Raw genomic sequence first — 20,793 nt, 5'->3', positions numbered from 1 at the left:
TATGTCAATAGGAATCACGCAGAATTCCCGGGATGTAGAGGTCTTAAAATCTCAAAACAAAACCATGCAGGATGATTTGGAAAGGCTTGAAATTCAATCTAGGCGTAACAATTTGAGAGTTCTCAGTATACCGGTAGGCACAGAAAAAGGCGGCATAAAAGGCTTTATTTGTAAACTATTAAGAGGAGGGATATTGCAAAATAGGCCAGTTCTCGATCTCGAGAATGAAACCCAAAGAGTGCACAGGGATCCTTTTAAATTAAACGTCAACAGGAAGACTCCCAGGATAATCCTGATTAACTTTCTCACCTATGCAGTTAAAGAGCTGGTGTTGGGATGCACTCTTAAGGAGAGATCCTTGAAGTTCGAGGACGTTAATTATCAAGTGAGATTGGACATAGGGAAGAGAGCTGCACAGAGGCAATGGGAGTTGGGTACTTGGATGAATGACCTGCGTGGTAAAGGATCCCAGGTCCAGATGAAGTTTCCAGCTATGTTAAAAATCATGTGGAGAAACAAGATTCACAACATTAGCAACCCTGAGGAGGTGGATACCTTCATAGCTCAGATGGAGGGAACTGCAGCCACCACTTCCAGCTCTGGCCTGTAATGGTCTCCACCAGGCGTGGTAATTTTGCAATAGTATATATCAAATGAAGGTTATATAGAGGTAGCCTGTCTGAGTAGGAATTTTTTTTGTGGCACTTTTAATATCTCTCTTCGGGAGGGGGGTCGTGAAGGGTGGACTCTATTGCCTAGGGATAGGAAGGGGGTTCCCCGGGGGGTTGGTGAAGGGGGCCACAGGGTGGTGGGAGCATTGGGTAAAAAAGAAAAAATGTGTCCTCGTCTCGCCAATTTCCAGTCAGTTCAACGTCACTTCAGGGTGTTATCAGCCTGGGATGTCTAAACAGGAGCCCCTGCAGAGAGTGCTAAACCGGTACATGGGTTGGAGATTTTAATATGAATAAGTTAAATACAGTCCAGTTTATATCTTTTATTTTGAATGGTCTGAGGTCCAGGAAGAAGCTAGCTCGGGTGGCAGAATACCTCAAGAATAGTGGGGCACACATAATATTGCTTCAGGAGACCCATTTGGAACAGAAGGATTGTGGGTCCTGTTTTAGTAAATTACGCTGGGTACAGAATGTTGTGTGCTCAGGTCAGAGAGGCTGCACTAGAGGAGTGGCCCTAACTATCAGATGCAATTCAGGTATAAGGCTATTAAACTGTGAGTCTGATATCTCTGGTAGGTGGCTGGTGGCTAGTACAGTGATTCAGGGAATGCCAGTATCATGCACAATGTACTATGTTCCAAATAATGATGCTCCAGATGCCTTAATAAAGTTGGAATCCTGCCTTTTGGAGACCACTGCCCTGATTATACTTGGGGGGACTTTAACATAGTTCTAAGTAAAGAGTTGGATAGAACATCAAAAGTAAAATATGTTAGCTCCCCTAAGACATTCGCCAGTTAAGAAAATATGATGACTGAACTTAATTTGGTAGATATTTGGCGTAGAAGGATGGGGCAGTCAGGGGTTTGGCATTCTATAGCAAAAAGTATGGCCATCATTCCCACATTGAATATTTTCTGGTGGACCAGGAACTGAATGGTGAGGTTGAGGCTGTAAACCATGCCCCGCAGTCCTCTCTGATCACTCTCTGGTGGTCCTGTCTCTAAAATACCATCAACAAATGGGGCAAAGAAGGTGGACCCTGGATAGGACTATCTTGTTAGATGAGGGGGTGGCACTCAATTTAGCGAAAGTTGACATTTTCCATCTCAATAGGGACTCTACAAGATTACAAATAATTTGGGATGCTTTTAAAGCAGATTTAAGGGCAGTAATAAGCTCTATAACGACAGGTAAGAGACTTGCTGTGTGCCAGAAAAATGAGGGGGGAATCAGAAAAAACAAGGCTAGAAATTGTGAACTCCAGAAGGCATCGCTTGAGGGATCAGTCAAGGCACCAGTGCTCCGCAGGGAATTTTAAGATTTGCAGGCAGAATATCAAGCTCAGATAGATAAAAGGATATTGGATAGATGGAAAGTCAGCTAGCTCCAACACTTCTCTTACGGCGAAAGGTGTAGCTCGCTTGTGGCATGGAAGGCTAAGACTGATAGGGCCAGGAATTCGATATTGAATCTGATGAATATAGAGACTGGGGTGCTTTTAAATACTAATGCAGATATTAGGGGGGAAGCCCGGAGATATATGAGTAGCTTATATAAAGAAGATATACAACCAAGAAAATAATGTATAGAGGCTTGGTTAAAGAGGACGGAGCTTCCGCAATTAACAAGTAAGCAAAAGGGGATCTTAGAGGCAGACATCATGGAGGAGGAGATTAGGGCACAATGTAGAAAAATGACGGCCGGGAAAGCGGCTGAGCCAGATGACCTTCCAGTTGAGATCTACACCCAAATTATAGATAAACTAATTCCATCTCTGAAAGATGTATTTAATGCAATATATATATAGAGGGTGAGGGAGCACCCCTATCTTGATCAGAGTCAATGGTAGCTCTAATTTTGAGACCAAACAAAGACCCATTTGGAGTAGATTTGTGTAGACCAATATCGCTCTTGAACACAGATTACAAGATCTTTTCAGGGATAGTAGCATCAAGAGGAGCACAGGTCATTAGGGGAGTTGTAAACTCTGACCAAAGAGGTTTTATTCTGGGGAGACAACTTAAGGAGCTTATGTATCTGATGACGGTGGTTATCGATATGGCGAAGGCTCAGAATTTGCCTTTGACTGTAGTGGCCGTAGAAACAGCAAAGGCCTTCAATCAAGTGCATTTGGTATATCTCTGGGAAACTCTTAAAAGCTTTGGATTTTCACTGAACATGGTGAGGGCTGTCCAAAACCTTTACCTCCTCCCTAGAGCTAGGGTGCTGGTTAACTGAGAGCTTTCAGACTGGTTTGATATCACTAGGGGTATGAGACAGGGATGTCCGATGTGTTCGCTTCTCTTTAACCTATATATCAAGCCCTTTGCCAATCAGATCAGAGCAGATCCACTATTATCCCCTTTGAGTCAGCTGGGTTAGTAGCGAAATTATCTCAATATGCGGATGATCTGATCCTATATTCCACCAACCCACAGGTTGCAATCCCTAATCTGATGGCAATGGCAAAGAGCTTCGGCAAAATATTGGGGTATAAGGTGAACGTAGATAAAACCAAAGTTATGGATTGGAACCAGGGCAATAGTAGCTAGGGAGCTAAATCCCAAATGAGATACCTTGGCATCTTAATTACACAGAAACTCGAAGAAATCCCTTGAGTTAACTGGAAAAAAATGAGCCAGGAGGTTGGGAGTTTGTTGGTAAGATGGGCCAACTTACCACTAAATATATATGGAGAGTTAATCTTATTAGGATGATTGTCCTTCCTAAAATTAATTTTCTTTTTAATTCTATACCTTTAACATTTTGAAGGGAGGATATAGCTAAGTTCCAGGGGAAAATAGGTAGTTTTATTTGGGCATCAAAGGGACTCAGGATTTCTTTTAGATTTTCCAAGGCAATTTCAATATGTTTCACCAATATTTTTATTAATCCTAAAGATGAGTTTAGAGTGTGCTCGCCCCATTCCTGCAATAGATCGTTTGTTGCATCTTGTTGACTCGGCATGAGCATTATTCTTAAACCTCTGGGGACCCGCTCAACTTCCAACTATTTCCTTAACGTGATTAACTCCCAAGATTTATTTATTTCCTTTTTACTCAATTTTTCCCATGTTCTCAATGTGCTTTTAACATCAGTCTTGTCCGAAGAACTTTGTTTATCTGGTGCTTTCTCCATATTTCCTTTCTCAAACATTGTTGTAAGTTGCTCCTGCCGTTTCGCTTCTCTTTTTTCCATGTTTTCCTGTGCTTTTAATTTTTTGTTAATATAACTCTTCAAGGATTCTAATTTTCGGTATTTTGGTTACTTTCACTGTGGGTGGGGTTTGCCTCTAAACCAGCAAGCGTTGCGGAATTTTAAACATTGGCTATCTCCACATTGTGATTCACATTGCCAAACTTTCCCGCATTCATTCGGTAAGAGTACAGTTCCCCGCTCATTTGCTAATCGAGCTGCTTAATAATTCCTATCTTAATAACGTTAAATTGTGTATAGAGCTCCGGGGTGGATATTCGCTCTTACCTCGGTGAACCTTTCCCGAGTAGCTCGTTTCCTCCTCCGTTCTGCTCGCTCCGCTTGTATTAATTTCCACCTTTACAGCGTTTTCCTTTCTCAGCGAGCACAGGATTTGTAAAATGCCACAACTGTAAAGTGTGCAAAATTGCGAAATCTACTATGGAGGTCAAGATGGCAAATAAAAACATTTGGAAAATACAAGAGCTGATTACATGTAAGAGTCAGTACACAGTTTATGTCATCGAATGCCCATGTGAGCTAAAATATGTGGGCAGTACCATCTGTGAACTCAAAAAATGCATACTGGAGCATGTTCGAGCCACGAAAAACAAAGATAGAAACAATGCTGTGGCCAAACATATGGAAAGCCATCACAATGGAAATTGGAAAGCTCTAAAATTCTATGGGATCGAAACGGTACCAACGAACGAGAGAGGTGACCATCGAGGAAAAAGATTGAGACAAAAGGAGTCACGCCACATCTTAAATCTTGGGACCATGACACCTTTTGGCCTGATTCAGTCGGAAGAACTATATATACATCTATAGCCCTCCGAAAAGCTTCTGTAAAAAACATAAAGAATAAAACACCGGTAGAATCATTGAATGAATATCTTTTTTGAATTGGCAAAGATGGGCATTTATTGTACATAATATAGCCTTATAAAAAAATAAAGGATAAAGTTTCTACTTAGTCCACTGGAGGGCTGTAACTTTAAACAGTGACAAAATGATGTAAACCCACTGGAGGGTAAATGAATAACCTGTACAGGACAATACAAAAAGTATACCAAAGGAGGGATAATAAAATGTGATAGAACTTTATCAGTATTTACAAAAGGACTAAGGAATGACATTTGCCCAAAACAACGTTTTGACCATATTACTTATAAGATCTGCAAAAAGGTTAAAGATATAAAGTTTATAATGTTGTCAGAATGACGTATAAAGGCTGAACATTAATTATATTTTGCACCGGTAGTTTTAGAAAAATGTATATAGCGTAATTTACTTTGGGGACTACATTAACCACAATACCATGGAGTAGCCTCGGAAGGAAATAGGAAATGATGTAATACTGTTTCCTAGTATTGTTGCTTTAAAAAAAGTTTTAAAAAATTTGAAAAGTTAACCGTGATCAAGGTATATGTATATACAGGAACGTGTGGGTTAATCCTGTGCTGGGAACCGATAAATGATTTAAGAATAAATTAACCTTTGGAAAAGGAACACTGTGGATGTGCGACTTCTACTTCTTTGGAGGTTTTGTTGTGGATATATATATATACATATATATATATATATATATATATATATATATATATATATATATATTGCTACCAATCCTGTTTCCATACAAACAGGTCTGACACATGCTCGGTTTGCCAAATAGAAATTTAATACCTCCAGTGCACATTTGCCAATAAGCACGATGTCCACAATTCCAGCGTCTGGCAGACGCGTTTCGGCGTGTGCCTCATCAGTGCCAGTACCTTGCTGAAAGTGTCAAGATGCTTCCTTCGCGGGGCTGATGTTTAAATAACACACAGTGACCTCATTGGCTGGGAGTCGTTGTTATAGAAAGCAGACAGGGAAAGTTCCTCCGATGGTTAATGTCGCTATACTCCCAGCTGTGAGCCCTCGGTTACTGCGCACTGAGTACCGCTTTCAGAAACCAACACACAAAACAGAACAGTCCGATGTAGGTACAGTGACCCATCTTCGCATAAGGTAATGCTTTCTGTTTCTTTGTGGGCTCCTTTTAAATTGCGGGAAACACGAAGGTGAATTACTTCTCTGCTGGGCATTCCTTAAGCAGACAGCTTGCCTGCTCCCTCTCCCCAGTATCTTCAAGACACTCCAGGCTGGGGGGGCGCCGCAATGTGCCTTCCAAGCACTTCATACCAGAGTTCGTCGGTTCATTTTTGCGGTGCTCCTGAACGAGGGGCGTGTCAGTATCAGCGGAGCCGACCTCCGCTTCCACATACTGCTACCAATCCTGTTTCCATACAAACAGGTCTGACACATGCTCGGTTTGCCAAATAGAAATTTAATACCTCCAGTGCACATTTGCCAATAACCACGATGTCCACAATTCCAGCGTCTGGCAGACGCGTTTCGGCGTGTGCCTCATCAGTGCGAGTACCTTGCTGAAAGTGTCAAGATGCTTCCTTCGCGGGGCTGATGTTTAAATAACACACGAGTGACCTCATTGGCTGGGAGTCGTTGTTATAGAAAGCAGACAGGGAAAGTTCCTCCGATGGTTAATGTCGCTATACTCCCAGCTGTGAGCCCTCGGTTACTGCGCACTGAGTCCCGCTTTCAGAAACCAACACACAAAACAGAACAGTCCGATGTAGGTACAGTGACCCATCTTCGCATAAGGTAATGCTTTCTGTTTCTTTGTGGGCTCCTTTTAAATTGCGGGAAACACGAAGGTGAATTACTTCTCTGCTGGGCATTCCTTAAGCAGACAGCTTGCCTGCTCCCTCTCCCCAGTATCTTCAAGACACTCCAGGCTGGGGGGGCGCCGCAATGTGCCTTCCAAGCACTTCATACCAGAGTTCGTCGGTTCATTTTTGCGGTGCTCCTGAACGAGGGGCGTGTCAGTATCAGCGGAGCCGACCTCCGCTTCCACATACTGCTACCAATCCTGTTTCCATACAAACAGGTCTGACACATGCTCGGTTTGCCAAATAGAAATTTAATACCTCCAGTGCACATTTGCCAATAACCACGATGTCCACAATTCCAGCGTCTGGCAGACGCGTTTCGGCATGTGCCTCATCAGTGCCAGTACCTTGCTGAAAGTGTCAAGATGCTTCCTTCGCGGGGCTGATGTTTAAATAACACACGAGTGACCTCATTGGCTGGGAGTCGTTGTTATAGAAAGCAGACAGGGAAAGTTCCTCCGATGGTTAATGTCGCTATACTCCCAGCTGTGAGCCCTCGGTTACTGCGCACTGAGTCCCGCTTTCAGAAACCAACACACAAAACAGAACAGTCCGATGTAGATACAGTGACCCATCTTCGCATAAGGTAATGCTTTCTGTTTCTTTGTGGGCTCCTTTTAAATTGCGGGAAACACGAAGGTGAATTACTTCTCTGCTGGGCATTCCTTAAGCAGACAGCTTGCCTGCTCCCTCTCCCCAGTATCTTCAAGACACTCCAGGCTGGGGGGGCGCCGCAATGTGCCTTCCAAGCACTTCATACCAGAGTTCGTCGGTTCATTTTTGCGGTGCTCCTGAACGAGGGGCGTGTCAGTATCAGCGGAGCCGACCTCCGCTTCCACATACTGCTACCAATCCTGTTTCCATACAAACAGGTCTGACACATGCTCGGTTTGCCAAATAGAAATTTAATACCTCCAGTGCACATTTGCCAATAACCACGATGTCCACAATTCCAGCGTCTGGCAGACGCGTTTCGGCATGTGCCTCATCAGTGCCAGTACCTTGCTGAAAGTGTCAAGATGCTTCCTTCGCGGGGCTGATGTTTAAATAACACACGAGTGACCTCATTGGCTGGGAGTCGTTGTTATAGAAAGCAGACAGGGAAAGTTCCTCCGATGGTTAATGTCGCTATACTCCCAGCTGTGAGCCCTCGGTTACTGCGCACTGAGTCCCGCTTTCAGAAACCAACACACAAAACAGAACAGTCCGATGTAGGTACAGTGACCCATCTTCGCATAAGGTAATGCTTTCTGTTTCTTTGTGGGCTCCTTTTAAATTGCGGGAAACACAAAGGTGAATTACTTCTCTGCTGGGCATTCCTTAAGCAGACAGCTTGCCTGCTCCCTCTCCCCAGTATCTTCAAGACACTCCAGGCTGGGGGGGCGCCGCAATGTGCCTTCCAAGCACTTCATACCAGAGTTCGTCGGTTCATTTTTGCGGTGCTCCTGAACGAGGGGCGTGTCAGTATCAGCGGAGCCGACCTCCGCTTCCACATACTGCTACCAATCCTGTTTCCATACAAACAGGTCTGACACATGCTCGGTTTGCCAAATAGAAATTTAATACCTCCAGTGCACATTTGCCAATAACCACGATGTCCACAATTCCAGCGTCTGGCAGACGCGTTTCGGCGTGTGCCTCATCAGTGCCAGTACCTTGCTGAAAGTGTCAAGATGCTTCCTTCGCGGGGCTGATGTTTAAATAACACACGAGTGACCTCATTGGCTGGGAGTCGTTGTTATAGAAAGCAGACAGGGAAAGTTCCTCCGATGGTTAATGTCGCTATACTCCCAGCTGTGAGCCCTCGGTTACTGCGCACTGAGTCCCGCTTTCAGAAACCAACACACAAAACAGAACAGTCATTTGAGATGTCATCAGTGATGTCATCAGTGATGTCACTGACCATGTCATGAATGATGTAATATGTGACATCATCAGCAGTGGATTGCGGGTGCGCGATATATAGTTAGTGCAACTAACTATATATGGAATTTCAATGGTTTTGTGTGAGTAAAATAAGGTTTTTTAAATGCTAATTCCTAACGATATATGGTCTATAACCTATGGTTTTTTCAGTGAATTTTCAAGGTTTTGTAAATGCTAATTCCTAACTATATATGGTCTATAACCTATGGTTTTTTCAGTGAATTTTCAAGGTTTTGTAAATGCTAATTCCTAACTATATATGGTCTATAACCTATGGTTTTTTCAGTGAATTTCAATGGTTTTTTAATAGCAAATATCATAAGCTGTCGAATGTCAAGTACGTGGTAAGTAAAAACATTTTCGTGTTTATGCACACTGATCTGCTTTGAATGCTGCCCCCCCCTCATTTCTATTAGGAGTACTCTCTCTTTGCAGATAGTGAAGGGTAGTTAACGCAGGCCTTTGCCCCCGTTGTAATCCGTCGTGCCTGCTTCTCTCTCCATTTAATTGATTGTTCTCTTTGGTTCATTCTCTATTTACAAACAAGCACAGAGTCGCAATACTCTGTTTAGTCTTTGCAGATAGCGAAAAATCGTGTAAAAAAACAAAAGGAATCGAGCAAAATCAGTAGGCCACTAATGGGATCTCTTTTTGACCTCGCTAAAATAGAAACATTAGGAACAACCTGTTGAAAATAGCAATGTGTATGTACATAAGCGGCGTTCATTTGTGTTCACAGTACCCCTTGTTGATTGTTTGAATCGAGCATTGAATTGTTCGAAGTTGGTTCTCTTAAGGATCTTCTCTGCCTGCAAACGAGGAAGAATAGGAATATTCTCTCTCCCTTTGCAGATAGTGAAGGGTAGGTAACGCAAACCTTTAACACGTCGTGCCTATTTCGTTCCTCATTGATTGATTGTTTGCCCGAACATTGACTGTTTGGGAATTGGTTATTTTTGGAGGTATTCCCTGTTTGCAAATAAACGTAGGAAAATCTTTGCAAGTAGTGAAAGGGTAGGTAATGCGGACCTTTCTCCCCCGTTGTAATCTGTCATGCCTATCTACTCCCCACTGATTGATGCACCTGTTTCACCCGGACCATTTACTAGAGATAGGTCATCTGGCCCGACCAGAGAGCACCCCTAGTGAAAAGGACATATGCAATAATAACGAAGTGATCACTGTATCCTGTTAACAGAAACTTTAGGATGAAACAACCTGGAAAGAAAGGAATAGGAAAACGAAAATCAGTAGGCCACTAATGAACTTTTTATTAAATAACAAACAAAGAAACGATAACAATACGTAATGATAAAACCTATTATTGTCCTAGAAACAAGAAACGTTAGAAGTAAGCCCGTAATAAGAAACCTGAAAACAGTAAGAGAAACCAAGTGTGACATTGCAACGGCCACAAGGCAACGAGGCTTCATCGCCCCTCACTGCCCCAAAACGTGTCTGTCCCACCGCCTGCCACGGCCAAATAACGGCAAACTGGGAAAGATACAAGTCAGCAGACATCCGCCCCATTCTGGAAACTTCCAAAGTGCAACAGGTTTCCGGCTACGCCCAGCCGGAAGCAACACATATAAGGCGGGTCCTGCTGCCAACCGTCTGCCAGGAGATCATCACGTAAGGAGTAGCCGGAGGAGAGGCCGAGGCCAGCGGGACCCGGCCAGGGGATTGACAACACTGGAGAGTTGCAGGGGGGGGAATGTCTATGTCCTCGACCCTCCCCTCTCTCTCCCAGTCCGGCCGCGGTGGCACTTGAGAGTTGCAGTTTGTCCCCCCACTCTCTCTCCCGGTCCGGCCACCAACGGCCGGGGGCTGGGGCTGACGGGATCCGGCTGTAGCCGATGAGCCAAGGAACCCGTTCATGGGGCCAGAGCAAAGGGCGTCCGGCCGCCATCCACCGGAGGTCCGGCCCAAAGATGGACGGGACATTTCTTCTTTCTTTTATAATGGCTGCGACAACACTGGGGGGGGATGTCTTGCACATGCCTCCGACCCCCCCCTCGTCCTCATCGCCTGGTCCGGCCATAACAAATGTCAAGCGAGACGCCGTGGGGTGCACTGGGTGGGAGAGACGGTGCGAACAGGCCTCTCCCGCCTCCCCAGGTGGAGGCTTCCCAGCTGCACCCTCAGCGCTCAAGGCGCCCGGAAAAGGGTTCTTCCACTGTGGCGATGCTGCAACGTCTCGCCCGGCAGGGTGGAGCCCGTCCGCTCATTTGACCCCGCGATCGCCAGTAGCTACCGAACTCTCAAAATGGCGGTCGACCTGGCAAGAGCGGGCCCAGCATAAAGAAATGGCCCGGTCACTGGTTGACTCCACCACCGTAGTCCTCCACGACCTTGAAGATTCTAGAGGAGCCGCGGGAGTCCCCGACCCCCGCAGACACCCCCGATGGGGAATGACTGCCATGATCGCCCGTGGAGTGACGAAACTGTAGCCGCGGGACGTCGGCGCTCCCATGCTGGCGCCAGCCTCAGTTTGAATGACTAGAATCCTGCAGACCTCAGTTCCGGTGAAAGCACGGTTTGACCCGGTAGGAAAAATTGTTGCACCCCCTCCCCTTTTTGACTGATGGTTCAAACCACCGATCCTTTCCTTTGCCCTTTTAACGGAACTTTGGACTGCCTCCCCCCCCCCCGCGGCGCCCCACGCTGTTATTTGCTGGGCGGCAACTTACTAGACATCACCTTCGTGCCATCTAGATTTCAGCGCGTTCTGCTGCCTTGGAACTATTCGCACAACAGACCGCTACTGACGACCCACCCCCAGGCAACATCTTCTGAATTTTCATAATTTGAAAGAACTAGTAACATGTCCTCATCAGGAATTTCCTCTTCAATCATCTCATCAGGAATCTCCTCATGAAAACTCTGCAATGATGATTCTTGTAACTCTATGGTCTCCAAACATTCGATAAATTCGCCATCAAGAGATAATTTCATTAAATGTAGTGGATAATTCAAAAGAAATTGCCACGGTCTCTTCATTGTTTAAATGTTTTTACTGTTTTTGTTTTGTTGTATATATTTATAAGTTATTAAAGTTTTATATTCCTACTACTTTGTTGGAGTGCTATATATTTTTAATGTGACACATAATTGTAAAAACTTTGATGTACAAAGAGTCATCCCTGGAATCTTCCGCTTCAGGCTCGGTCCCCTCCCCAATCACAATACAGGATGGTTTTCAGATAGTAGGAACGCGTGTGGTTTGACGGATCTCATCGGGTGTGGGCCTTGATCTACTATAACTCCTTTGAAGAGGAGTGATTCTTTACAGCTGGGGCCATAAACTACATCTGCAGGGCTAGCTGATAGCCTGGACAATCGGACACAGAGGAAGAGGAGTGTCAGAGGGTGCGGTAGTGAATAGGGCGAAAGGGAGGTGTCGGGCGGGCACAGAGTGTGATTCTCAGGGAAGAGCAGCGCAGATGGGGGGAGGTTTATTGCCGATGCATAAGACAGAGAGCGGGGGTGACCAGTGCCTGGGGAAGATGCTTGCGAGGGTGGGGAGCCATACTACGGATCAACAGCGTGCAGAGAGTGGGTCTGGTCAAGGCATCTAAAATGGCTGCCGTGCACGACAAAAGTGTGGCATTTCAAAAAAGGCAAGATGGCGCAGACAATGTTTTTCAACACTTCCTCATTTCCTTCAAATCGAACGTTAACAAACGTTGGTGCATATTACCAAAGTTAAGCGATATTTATCGCTAACGATGCTTAGCAACGAATTTTTTACCGCTAAGCATCGTCAGAAATTATCGCAGATAAACCTTGCTATTATCAAGGTTTATCGCAAATGCGATAAAAAACGGCCGCAATGCATGAATATCGCTAAAAAGTCAGCGATATTCATGCATTACCGAGCTAATGCTCTTAGCCATGTTATCCACCTCCCATTGGATAACATGGCTAAGAACTGCTCAGGACAGGTGTTAGTTTTTGGAGATATTCGCGCTTGGCGCGAATATCTCCAAAAGTTGGTAATAGGAGATAGATATCTTGCATGTTGTAATGCAAGTTATTGTGGTATATGGAACTCATACCATAATCTCTCAGGAAAACAGAAACTGATCCTTTTGGGACCGCCTGAGAAGGCCTAGGGGGTGAGGGGTACTCTACTTTGCCCCCTTTTCACGTTCCGAACTATTTTATTTTACTCTCTTCTATAATTACACAAAATGGCAGCGATAAGATGCATCAGAGACAGACAGTGAGAGAAAGGAGGCCGGAGATGAAGAAGAGATGTCAAATACACATTTGAGATAATATAGTGGGAGAAGGGAAGTAAATATGAGTAAACTTACCATGTAACATAAAAATGTTGCACTCTATACTATAAGTCTCATTTTATACTACAATCACTTCGCTACAACCTCATAAATTAAAAATAAAAATGAATAATGTCTCAAACAATTTTTGATTTCTAAATATAAATTTATTCTTCTGAATTTTCAAAATTTGAAAGAACTAGTAACATGTCCTCATCAGGAATTTCCTCTTCAATCATCTCATCAGGAATCTCCTCATGAAAAGTCTGCAATGATGATTCTTGTAACTCTATGGTCTCCAAACATTCGATAAATTCGCCATCAAGAGATTGATCAAAAAAATCATTCAAGTCATCTCCTCCTTGTGAGAATACTTCATTATTGGTGCTGTCAATTTCAATAAATGTAGTGGATAATTCAAAAGAAATTGCCACGGTCTCTTCATTGTGAGCCATTTTATTTTGAAATTGCTTGCTGTAAATTGCAGAAAAAAATAATCACTTTCATTTATCGTTTTTAGTAATACATAATATAAAACTAACTTTATCAAGTATTTAGTATAACAGAAGGACTGTAAATAAATAACAGAAAACATTTTTCAAATTATCTTAAAGTGTACAACATAGTTCCCCTTACAAATTAACAACTCACCTTTTTAAAAGTAGGAGAAGTGTTAGTACTGTGTAAACCAAACACCAGAAATTGAGCACCAAAAATTCCTCACAAATGTACCTCAGACAGTAGTATCACAAAATGGCTGTGGTTTCCTCTCATTTTAGATATATACATAACCAATTAACTTTCATCACACACAAATACAAAACCAAAGTAACATTTTAATTGGTTCTAAATTTCAACACTTTCAAATGTGTTTTCCCCATGCAATTTTCCATACGACATTTAGATACGTCTACAGCCTGAATGGCTGAACGGAATTACACCAAACTTGGCAAAATGGTACATCAAACCTAAGAGGTCAGGGAGGATCTACTATGCCCCCTTATGGTCATTTGCCCCTTCGCTTTGGCCTCCTCTTGTCTCTCGATCCTACCGAGAGACAAGATGGCGGCCGCTACGGACTGTTTGGAATGTTTACAGACGCCGTAGACCCAATCAGCTTCGCAAAGCTCCGTAACGCGAAAAGTACGCGAAGCGGAGCGCTGTTACAGATATATATCTTTTTTTGAACGTTAATTTCTCAAAATCCACTGGAGCACATATATTGAGACCTAGCAAAGGCACATCGGGCTACCAGTCCCTAATATTTTGCCAAGTTTCGTGCAAATCCATTCAGCCGTTCGATTATTATTATTTTTATTTTTTTTTGCCCCGCGGGGCCCTTTTAAAACCTCCACATCAAACCTAGGGGGTCAGGGAGGATCTACTATGCCCCCTTACGGTCATTTGCCCCTTCGCTTTGGCCTCCTCTTGTCTCTCGATCCTACCGAGAGACAAGATGGCGGCCGCTACGGACTGTTTGGAATGTTTACAGACGCCGGAGAACAATCAGCTTCGCTTCACAAAGCTCCGTAACGCGAAAAGTACGCGAACTGGAGCGCTGCCTGGTCCGCTGTTACAGATATATATCTTTTTTTGAACGTAAATTACTCAAAATCCACTGGAGCACATATATTGAGACCTAGCAAAGGCACATCGGGCTACCAGTCCCTACAATTTTGCCAAGTTTCGTGCAAATCCATTCAGCCGTTCGGGCTAAAAGTGAGGCCAACCGCCCTATGGAAAACTCAATGTTAAAAACACGTTTTGGGACCCCCCTTTTTTCTAGGCCCCCCCTTGACGAACCCCCCCCAAATTTTCAGGGGCTGCTCAGAAACAAAATGTTCCATTTTCCTGAATATTTCAGCCAATTCCGTCCACAAACGCCAAAGTTATTAGACATAGAATTTTCAAAAATCCCATAGAGAAAAAATCCTAACTATATATACCTACTGGCGACCGCCAGTAGGTAATATATATATATATATATATATATATTCACTGATTAAACCATAGGTTTCACACATGTTATAGTTAGCTGGACATTTCACTCATACAAAACCATTGAAATTCCCCCGTTATAGTTAATTCAGCTAACTATAACTCGCGCGCCCGCAATGCACTGCTGATGACGTCATGTAGGAGTACATATGATGAGTGAGTACATGTATGAGTTCCTATATAGAACTGTTAGTGAATGACTGGATGTGTATGTAGATTTGGGAATTACTGAATAGGTTGTTCTAACTGGAATTGGTATCTCCATTTTTTTGAAAATGTTAGTTTCTATTTTTGAATGTGTGTATCAAGGGTTATATTACGCTGAGAGGAGGTCTGCCACTCTTTCACAAGGATGATGTTATCAGTGATGTCATCAGTGATGTCATTTGAGATGTCATCAGTGATGTCATGAGTGATGTCACTGACCATGTCATGAGTGATGTAATATGTGCGAGTAATAGTTAGCTGAATTAACTATAATGGGGGAATTTCAATGGTTTCGTATGAGTGAAATGTCCAGCTAACTATAACATGTGTGAAACCTATGGTTTTTTCAGTGAATTTCTAAGTTTCTTTAAATGCTAATTCCTAACTATAACGTGTGTGAAACCTATGGTTTTTCCAGTGAATTTCTAAGGTTTTTTAAATGCTAATTTTTAACTATAACATGGCTGAAACCTATGGTTTTTTCAGTGAATTTCTAAGGTTTTTTAAATGCTAATTTTTAACTGTATTGTGGCTAAAACCTATGGTTTTTTCAGTGAATTTCAAAGGTTTTGTAAATGATAATTTTTAAATGTATTAATTGTTATATTTTTTATACTGATTTACTACATTATTTTAAACTATTTATTTTTAGATATTTTATTTTTTAAATTACATTACACATTTTTAATATAAATTGAAAAAAATGTTTTTAAAAATATTGAAATTGTAATATTTTTTTTTTTATTGAATATTGTTTTAATTTATATATATTTTATATAGTAGGCAATGATATCCTATGGAAGGAAATTCAAGTTACTGGTAAGTACAGTTAAATTTACTTTTCAGGAATAGTAGTGAGCTAGATTGGTGAATTGATTCCTCTTCAATCCTGAGGTCCCCTGTGAGCCAACTAGCCCACCAGGTACCTCCAGTATGCGCCAGGCAGCTGTCTTGCAGAGAGTCTTTCAAAGGGCACGCCCCCTTTTTACAACACTCTGCAACACAGCTCTGTGGCGCTTACTTGAGATACCTATTGGACTAGTTGCCCCCTAGGGGACCTCTGGATTGAACAGCAATTAATTCCCCAACTTAAAACGCGCCTCAGGGCATGTTTGCACTCACATCACCTCAAGCCCCGCCCCCTACCTTCACCACTGTGCTAACACGCCATGTAGAGTGTTCTAAGTTGGGGGATTAAGTCCCCTTGCATACTGGGGGTCCATGGGGGCCAACTAGCCCACCGGGAACCTCCAGTATGCGCCAGGAGGCTGCGTTTCAGTGATGTGTAATGAGGCCACGCCCCTTTTTACACCTCTCTGCAACGCAGCCCCCGGGCACGTTTGCAGAGGGGGAACTAATTCCGCTTGCATACTGGGAGTCCCTGGGGGCCAACTAGCCCACCAGGAATCTCCAGTATGCGCCAGGGGGCTGCATTGCAGAGAGGTGTAATGAGGCCACGCCCCTTTTTACACCTCTCTGCAATGCAGCCCCCGGGCGTGTTTGCAGAGGGGGAACTAATTCCCCTTGCATACTGGGGGTCCATGGGGGCCAACTAGCCCACCAGGAACCTCCAGTATGCGCCAGGCGGCTGCATTGCAGAGAGGTGTAATGAGGTCACCCTCCTTTTTACACCTCTCTACAACGCAGCCCCCTGGCGCGTTTGCAGAGGGGGAACCAATTCCCCTTGCATACTGTGGGTCCATGGGGGCCAACTATCCCACCTGGAACCTACAGTATGCGCCAGGGGGCTGTGTTGCTTTGCCCCGGGTGGCGGTGGTCCCCGGGGCAGTGTGGGGGGGATTGGGGGCCCCCACACTTCTTTTTCACTATGCCCCTGGGATTTGGTCCCCCTGGGGGGTAATTTGAAAAAAAGAAGAACGTTTTTTTTTTTTTTTTTTAAATTGGGGCCTTGGGGGTCCTTGTGGGACCACCTGAGCAGGCCTAGGGGGTCAAGCTGTTTCTACCCTGCCCCCTTTTTGCGTTCTACACGTTTGTTTTTCTGCTTTCTTGTGCCTCGGTCTACGGAGCACAAGATGGCTGCCAACACTTCCTGGTTTGGAGTGTTCACAGCCAATGAGCATGCAGCTCGTACTCGGAAAGGTACGCGTACGGTACTCGGATCCCACGATTTTTGTAAAAAAAAGAACATTTGGGGGGCCTTGAGGGTCCTTGTGGGACCCCCTGAGCAGGCCTAGGGGGTCAGGGTGTTTCTACCCTGCTCCCTTTTTGCGTTCTACACGTTTGTTTTTCTGCTTTCTTGTGCCTCGGTCTACCAAGCACAAGCTGGCTGCCAACACTTCCTGGTTTGGAGTGTTCACAGCCAATGAGCATGCAGCTCGTACTCGGAAAAGTACGCGTACGGTACTCGTACGGAACTCGCACCCCGCGATTTTTGTCAACAAAAAAAAAATTGGGGGGGGGGGCCTTGAGGGTCCTTGTGGGACGCCCTGAGCAGGCCTAGGGGGTCAGGGTGTTTCTACCCTGCTCCCTTTTTGCGTTCTACATGTTTGTTTTTCTGCTTTCTTGTGCCTCAGTCTACCGAGGCACAAGATGGCTGCCAACACTTTCTGGTTTAGAGTGTTGACAGACAGTTAACAGCCAATTAGCATTCAGCTCGTGCTCGGGAAGGTACAGAGTACAGTAAGCCTACAGTAAGCACCTCTAGATATACTTATGATTTTATTTTTGATTTTCACAGGAACTACTGAACGGATTTACACCATTTAACAAAAAGGCCCATCTGCGAACAGAACTCAACCTTTTTGCCAAGTTTGGTGTAATTCCTTTCAGTCATTCGGGCTGTAGCCCCGGCTAAAGGTCCTATGGGAAATTGCATGGGGAAAACACGTTTTGGGACCCCCTTTTTTCTCGGACCCCGCTTCACGAATCACCCCCAAACTTTCAGGGAAGGAGCGGAGCGGCCATCTTCTTGGAGAAATTCACGAAGATTCGTCCACCGGCGCCAAAGTTATTCCAAATAGAATCTTGCGGATTTCCTATGGAAACTAGGTTTTAACTGTAACTACCTACTGGCGACCGCCAGTAGGTAATATATATATATATATATATATATATATATATATATACTAGCAGCCCGCCCCAGCGTTGCCTGGGGCAGAAAGGGGCTGGGGGCAGTACACCCGCTCCCGCCCCGACCCCCTCCCGCACCGACTCCCTCCCGCCCCGACTCACTCACGCCCCCCTCCCGCCCCGACTCACTCCCGCCCCCCCGCCCCGACTCACTCGCGCCCCCCTCCCGCCCCGACTTACTCGCGCCCCCCTCCCACCCCGACTCACTCGCGCTCCGACATTTTCATTTACTGCTGCCTCCTTCTTGCCTCCCCCTGCATCACACAGTCTCACTTTCCCTTTCCTTACCTGTGCCGCCTCTCCTCACTGCACAGCCGCTCGTCACTGCACCGCCCTCCTCCTTCGTCGTCATCACGCACGTCGCGTCGCGGCCAGCGCTAGGTCCCGGCCGGCGCTACTTTCAGGGGACTACTTTGTTTACAAACTTAATTTTTTTAATTTACTTTTTTTTTTTATTTATATAGCCTATGTCCATCTACACACCCTGACATTTTCATAGATGTATCGGGTGTGTAGATTGGCGCTGTGGTTCCCGAGTTTACCTGGCCAAAAGGTGCAAGTTCTCTCTTTATAATAGTAGTATAGATAAGTTCATCCCTAATATCAAAACTTTAAAAAATGTCATGAAATATTTGCATACTTTTCTACAAGATAAATGTGCACATTTGACCATTTAAATATTGCTGCATCTATGCACATATGGGTACTTGCATACAGGGGTTTTATCCAGCCAATAAAACCTACAACCTGTCTTGTGCATGCATGCGTGCATAAGACAATTTCTGTTTTATTGTGATTAACAGAAAATCCATCTTTCAACCTTTGTCCAATCTCTCCTATCTCTAACTCATCCCAAACCTTCTGACTACTAATCACCCCCAAACTTCATTTTCTAATGTTCCCCTTCTTTATTAGCCATTTCACCAACCCAACAGGAAGACACAACCACTACTTGCAAAAACAACTTACTACTTCCCTTTTCAAATCCATCCCCATCATCCTATCCCTACTCTAAACTCTACCAAACACACACGAAAACAAGAACACAAACCTAGCACAACTAATGTAAAAAAAGAAAACAATATATTACTAATCTAATATTAACCTCCAATCTTGGGTTCCAGAGTACCGTGCTACCATCAGCAAAGCGCTACAACGCCTAGTCAGGGGTAGTAAGCGCTATATCAATACCATTTACAATTACAATTGACTGCTAATACAGATTTTCCTGATTTCGTGCTCCCTCCAACCCAGTAGACTACCTTGAGATTGGACTCATTTAATTTTGTTACTCCAAAAAGAAAACAATGAAATCGTTCCTACAATCGACAATAGAGGCCAGTACTGAGTACCTGCACTTCTTTCATTTGACAGGAAGAGTACCTGCAATTTCAGCACTGTTGCAATACATTTAATGGGAGAGAGTAGAAGCATATGCCAGGGACGAACAGGTACTCTAAATAGTGAGTAGCTGCGCTTGTATATTTTCATTTAAAACTCTGTGTACAGGAAATCCTTAGAAGAATTATTTGGCATGAGCTTGAAAAAATATGAGAGAGCGAATTTCATCTCAAAACAAAAACCAAGCCAGAATGGAATGCAGTCTCTTTCCACAAAAATCCTAGAATCGTCCCCGAGGATTTGGTACTATTTTACTTTGCTTGCATTAGGGGACATGCCATGGCACTTTTGCTGAGCCGCCGCCGTGTGAGTAGGTGAAAATCAGACACCCGCACTCATGTGCTGCCTGTTGTTAACAGCGCACACTTTTCCATCCACCACAGAATGAAGTCCAGACGACCCGGCAGAAGTCCGCGCTGATGCAGAGCACGCTTAATGGTCGCCTCATTGTTACCCTTTAATAATTTCCCCCGCACACGCTGCGCCCTACAATCCCAGCCTGTCTTTTTGAACTAGGTTAGAAGGGCCCTGGTGGCCTCTCGGCTTCCTTGTCTGTCCCCTCTCGATTTGCAAGATAAATCTCCTCAGCTTTTCTTTGTCGGGAGCTTCTTTTCGACGTGAAAGGCCGGCTGTGTTAAAATGAAAAGGATAAAACATGTATCTCTAATTGGGGAGGGAGGCTACCCCTCGCTAGCGGTAAGCGATACGTGCCTCTGTTTGAACCGCCTCTGCGGTCCCCACCCTCTTGTTACCCGAGACGGTGGTCCCCAGGGAGGCGGCTCCAGGGGAAGATAAAGGGGGACATTGGCAGTGAAAGACTTCTGACTTCAGTCCACACCAGGGATGCACTGAGGTGGTCATTAAACTGAAAATGAAATTACATGTATATATATATGTAGTGTTTACTACCTCAGGCGATGCGTTGAAATAGACAAAAACATACAACTTGTGCATTTGACATAATCTGCAGTCGGCAATCACAATTAAGTAGATTCAACTTTAAATATAAACTTTACGTGACTTTCGAATCTATTCGAAAAACATCGTGAGCACGTTGTTTTAAACCATTCCCTGCCAACCTTTAGGAGGTGTGTGTTAGACAGTTCACCGCCAAAGCTGAGAACATGGAGCAAAGGGTGGAACTTACAGAAGAGAACTCAGTGACAGCCGTGGTTCCCAGGAGCAAAATGTCCCCACAATACAAAATCATGCCACAACCGTAAGAACATTCTAGGCCCCTTACATCCGCCTGGGTGCTCAGAGGTCGGATATCTGCGTCAC

The sequence above is a fragment of the Lissotriton helveticus genome, chromosome 2_1 (assembly GCF_964261635.1).
Source record: "Lissotriton helveticus chromosome 2_1, aLisHel1.1, whole genome shotgun sequence".
Taxonomy (NCBI): Eukaryota; Metazoa; Chordata; class Amphibia; order Caudata; family Salamandridae; genus Lissotriton; species Lissotriton helveticus.
Note: the sequence above shows the minus strand (reverse complement) of the source record.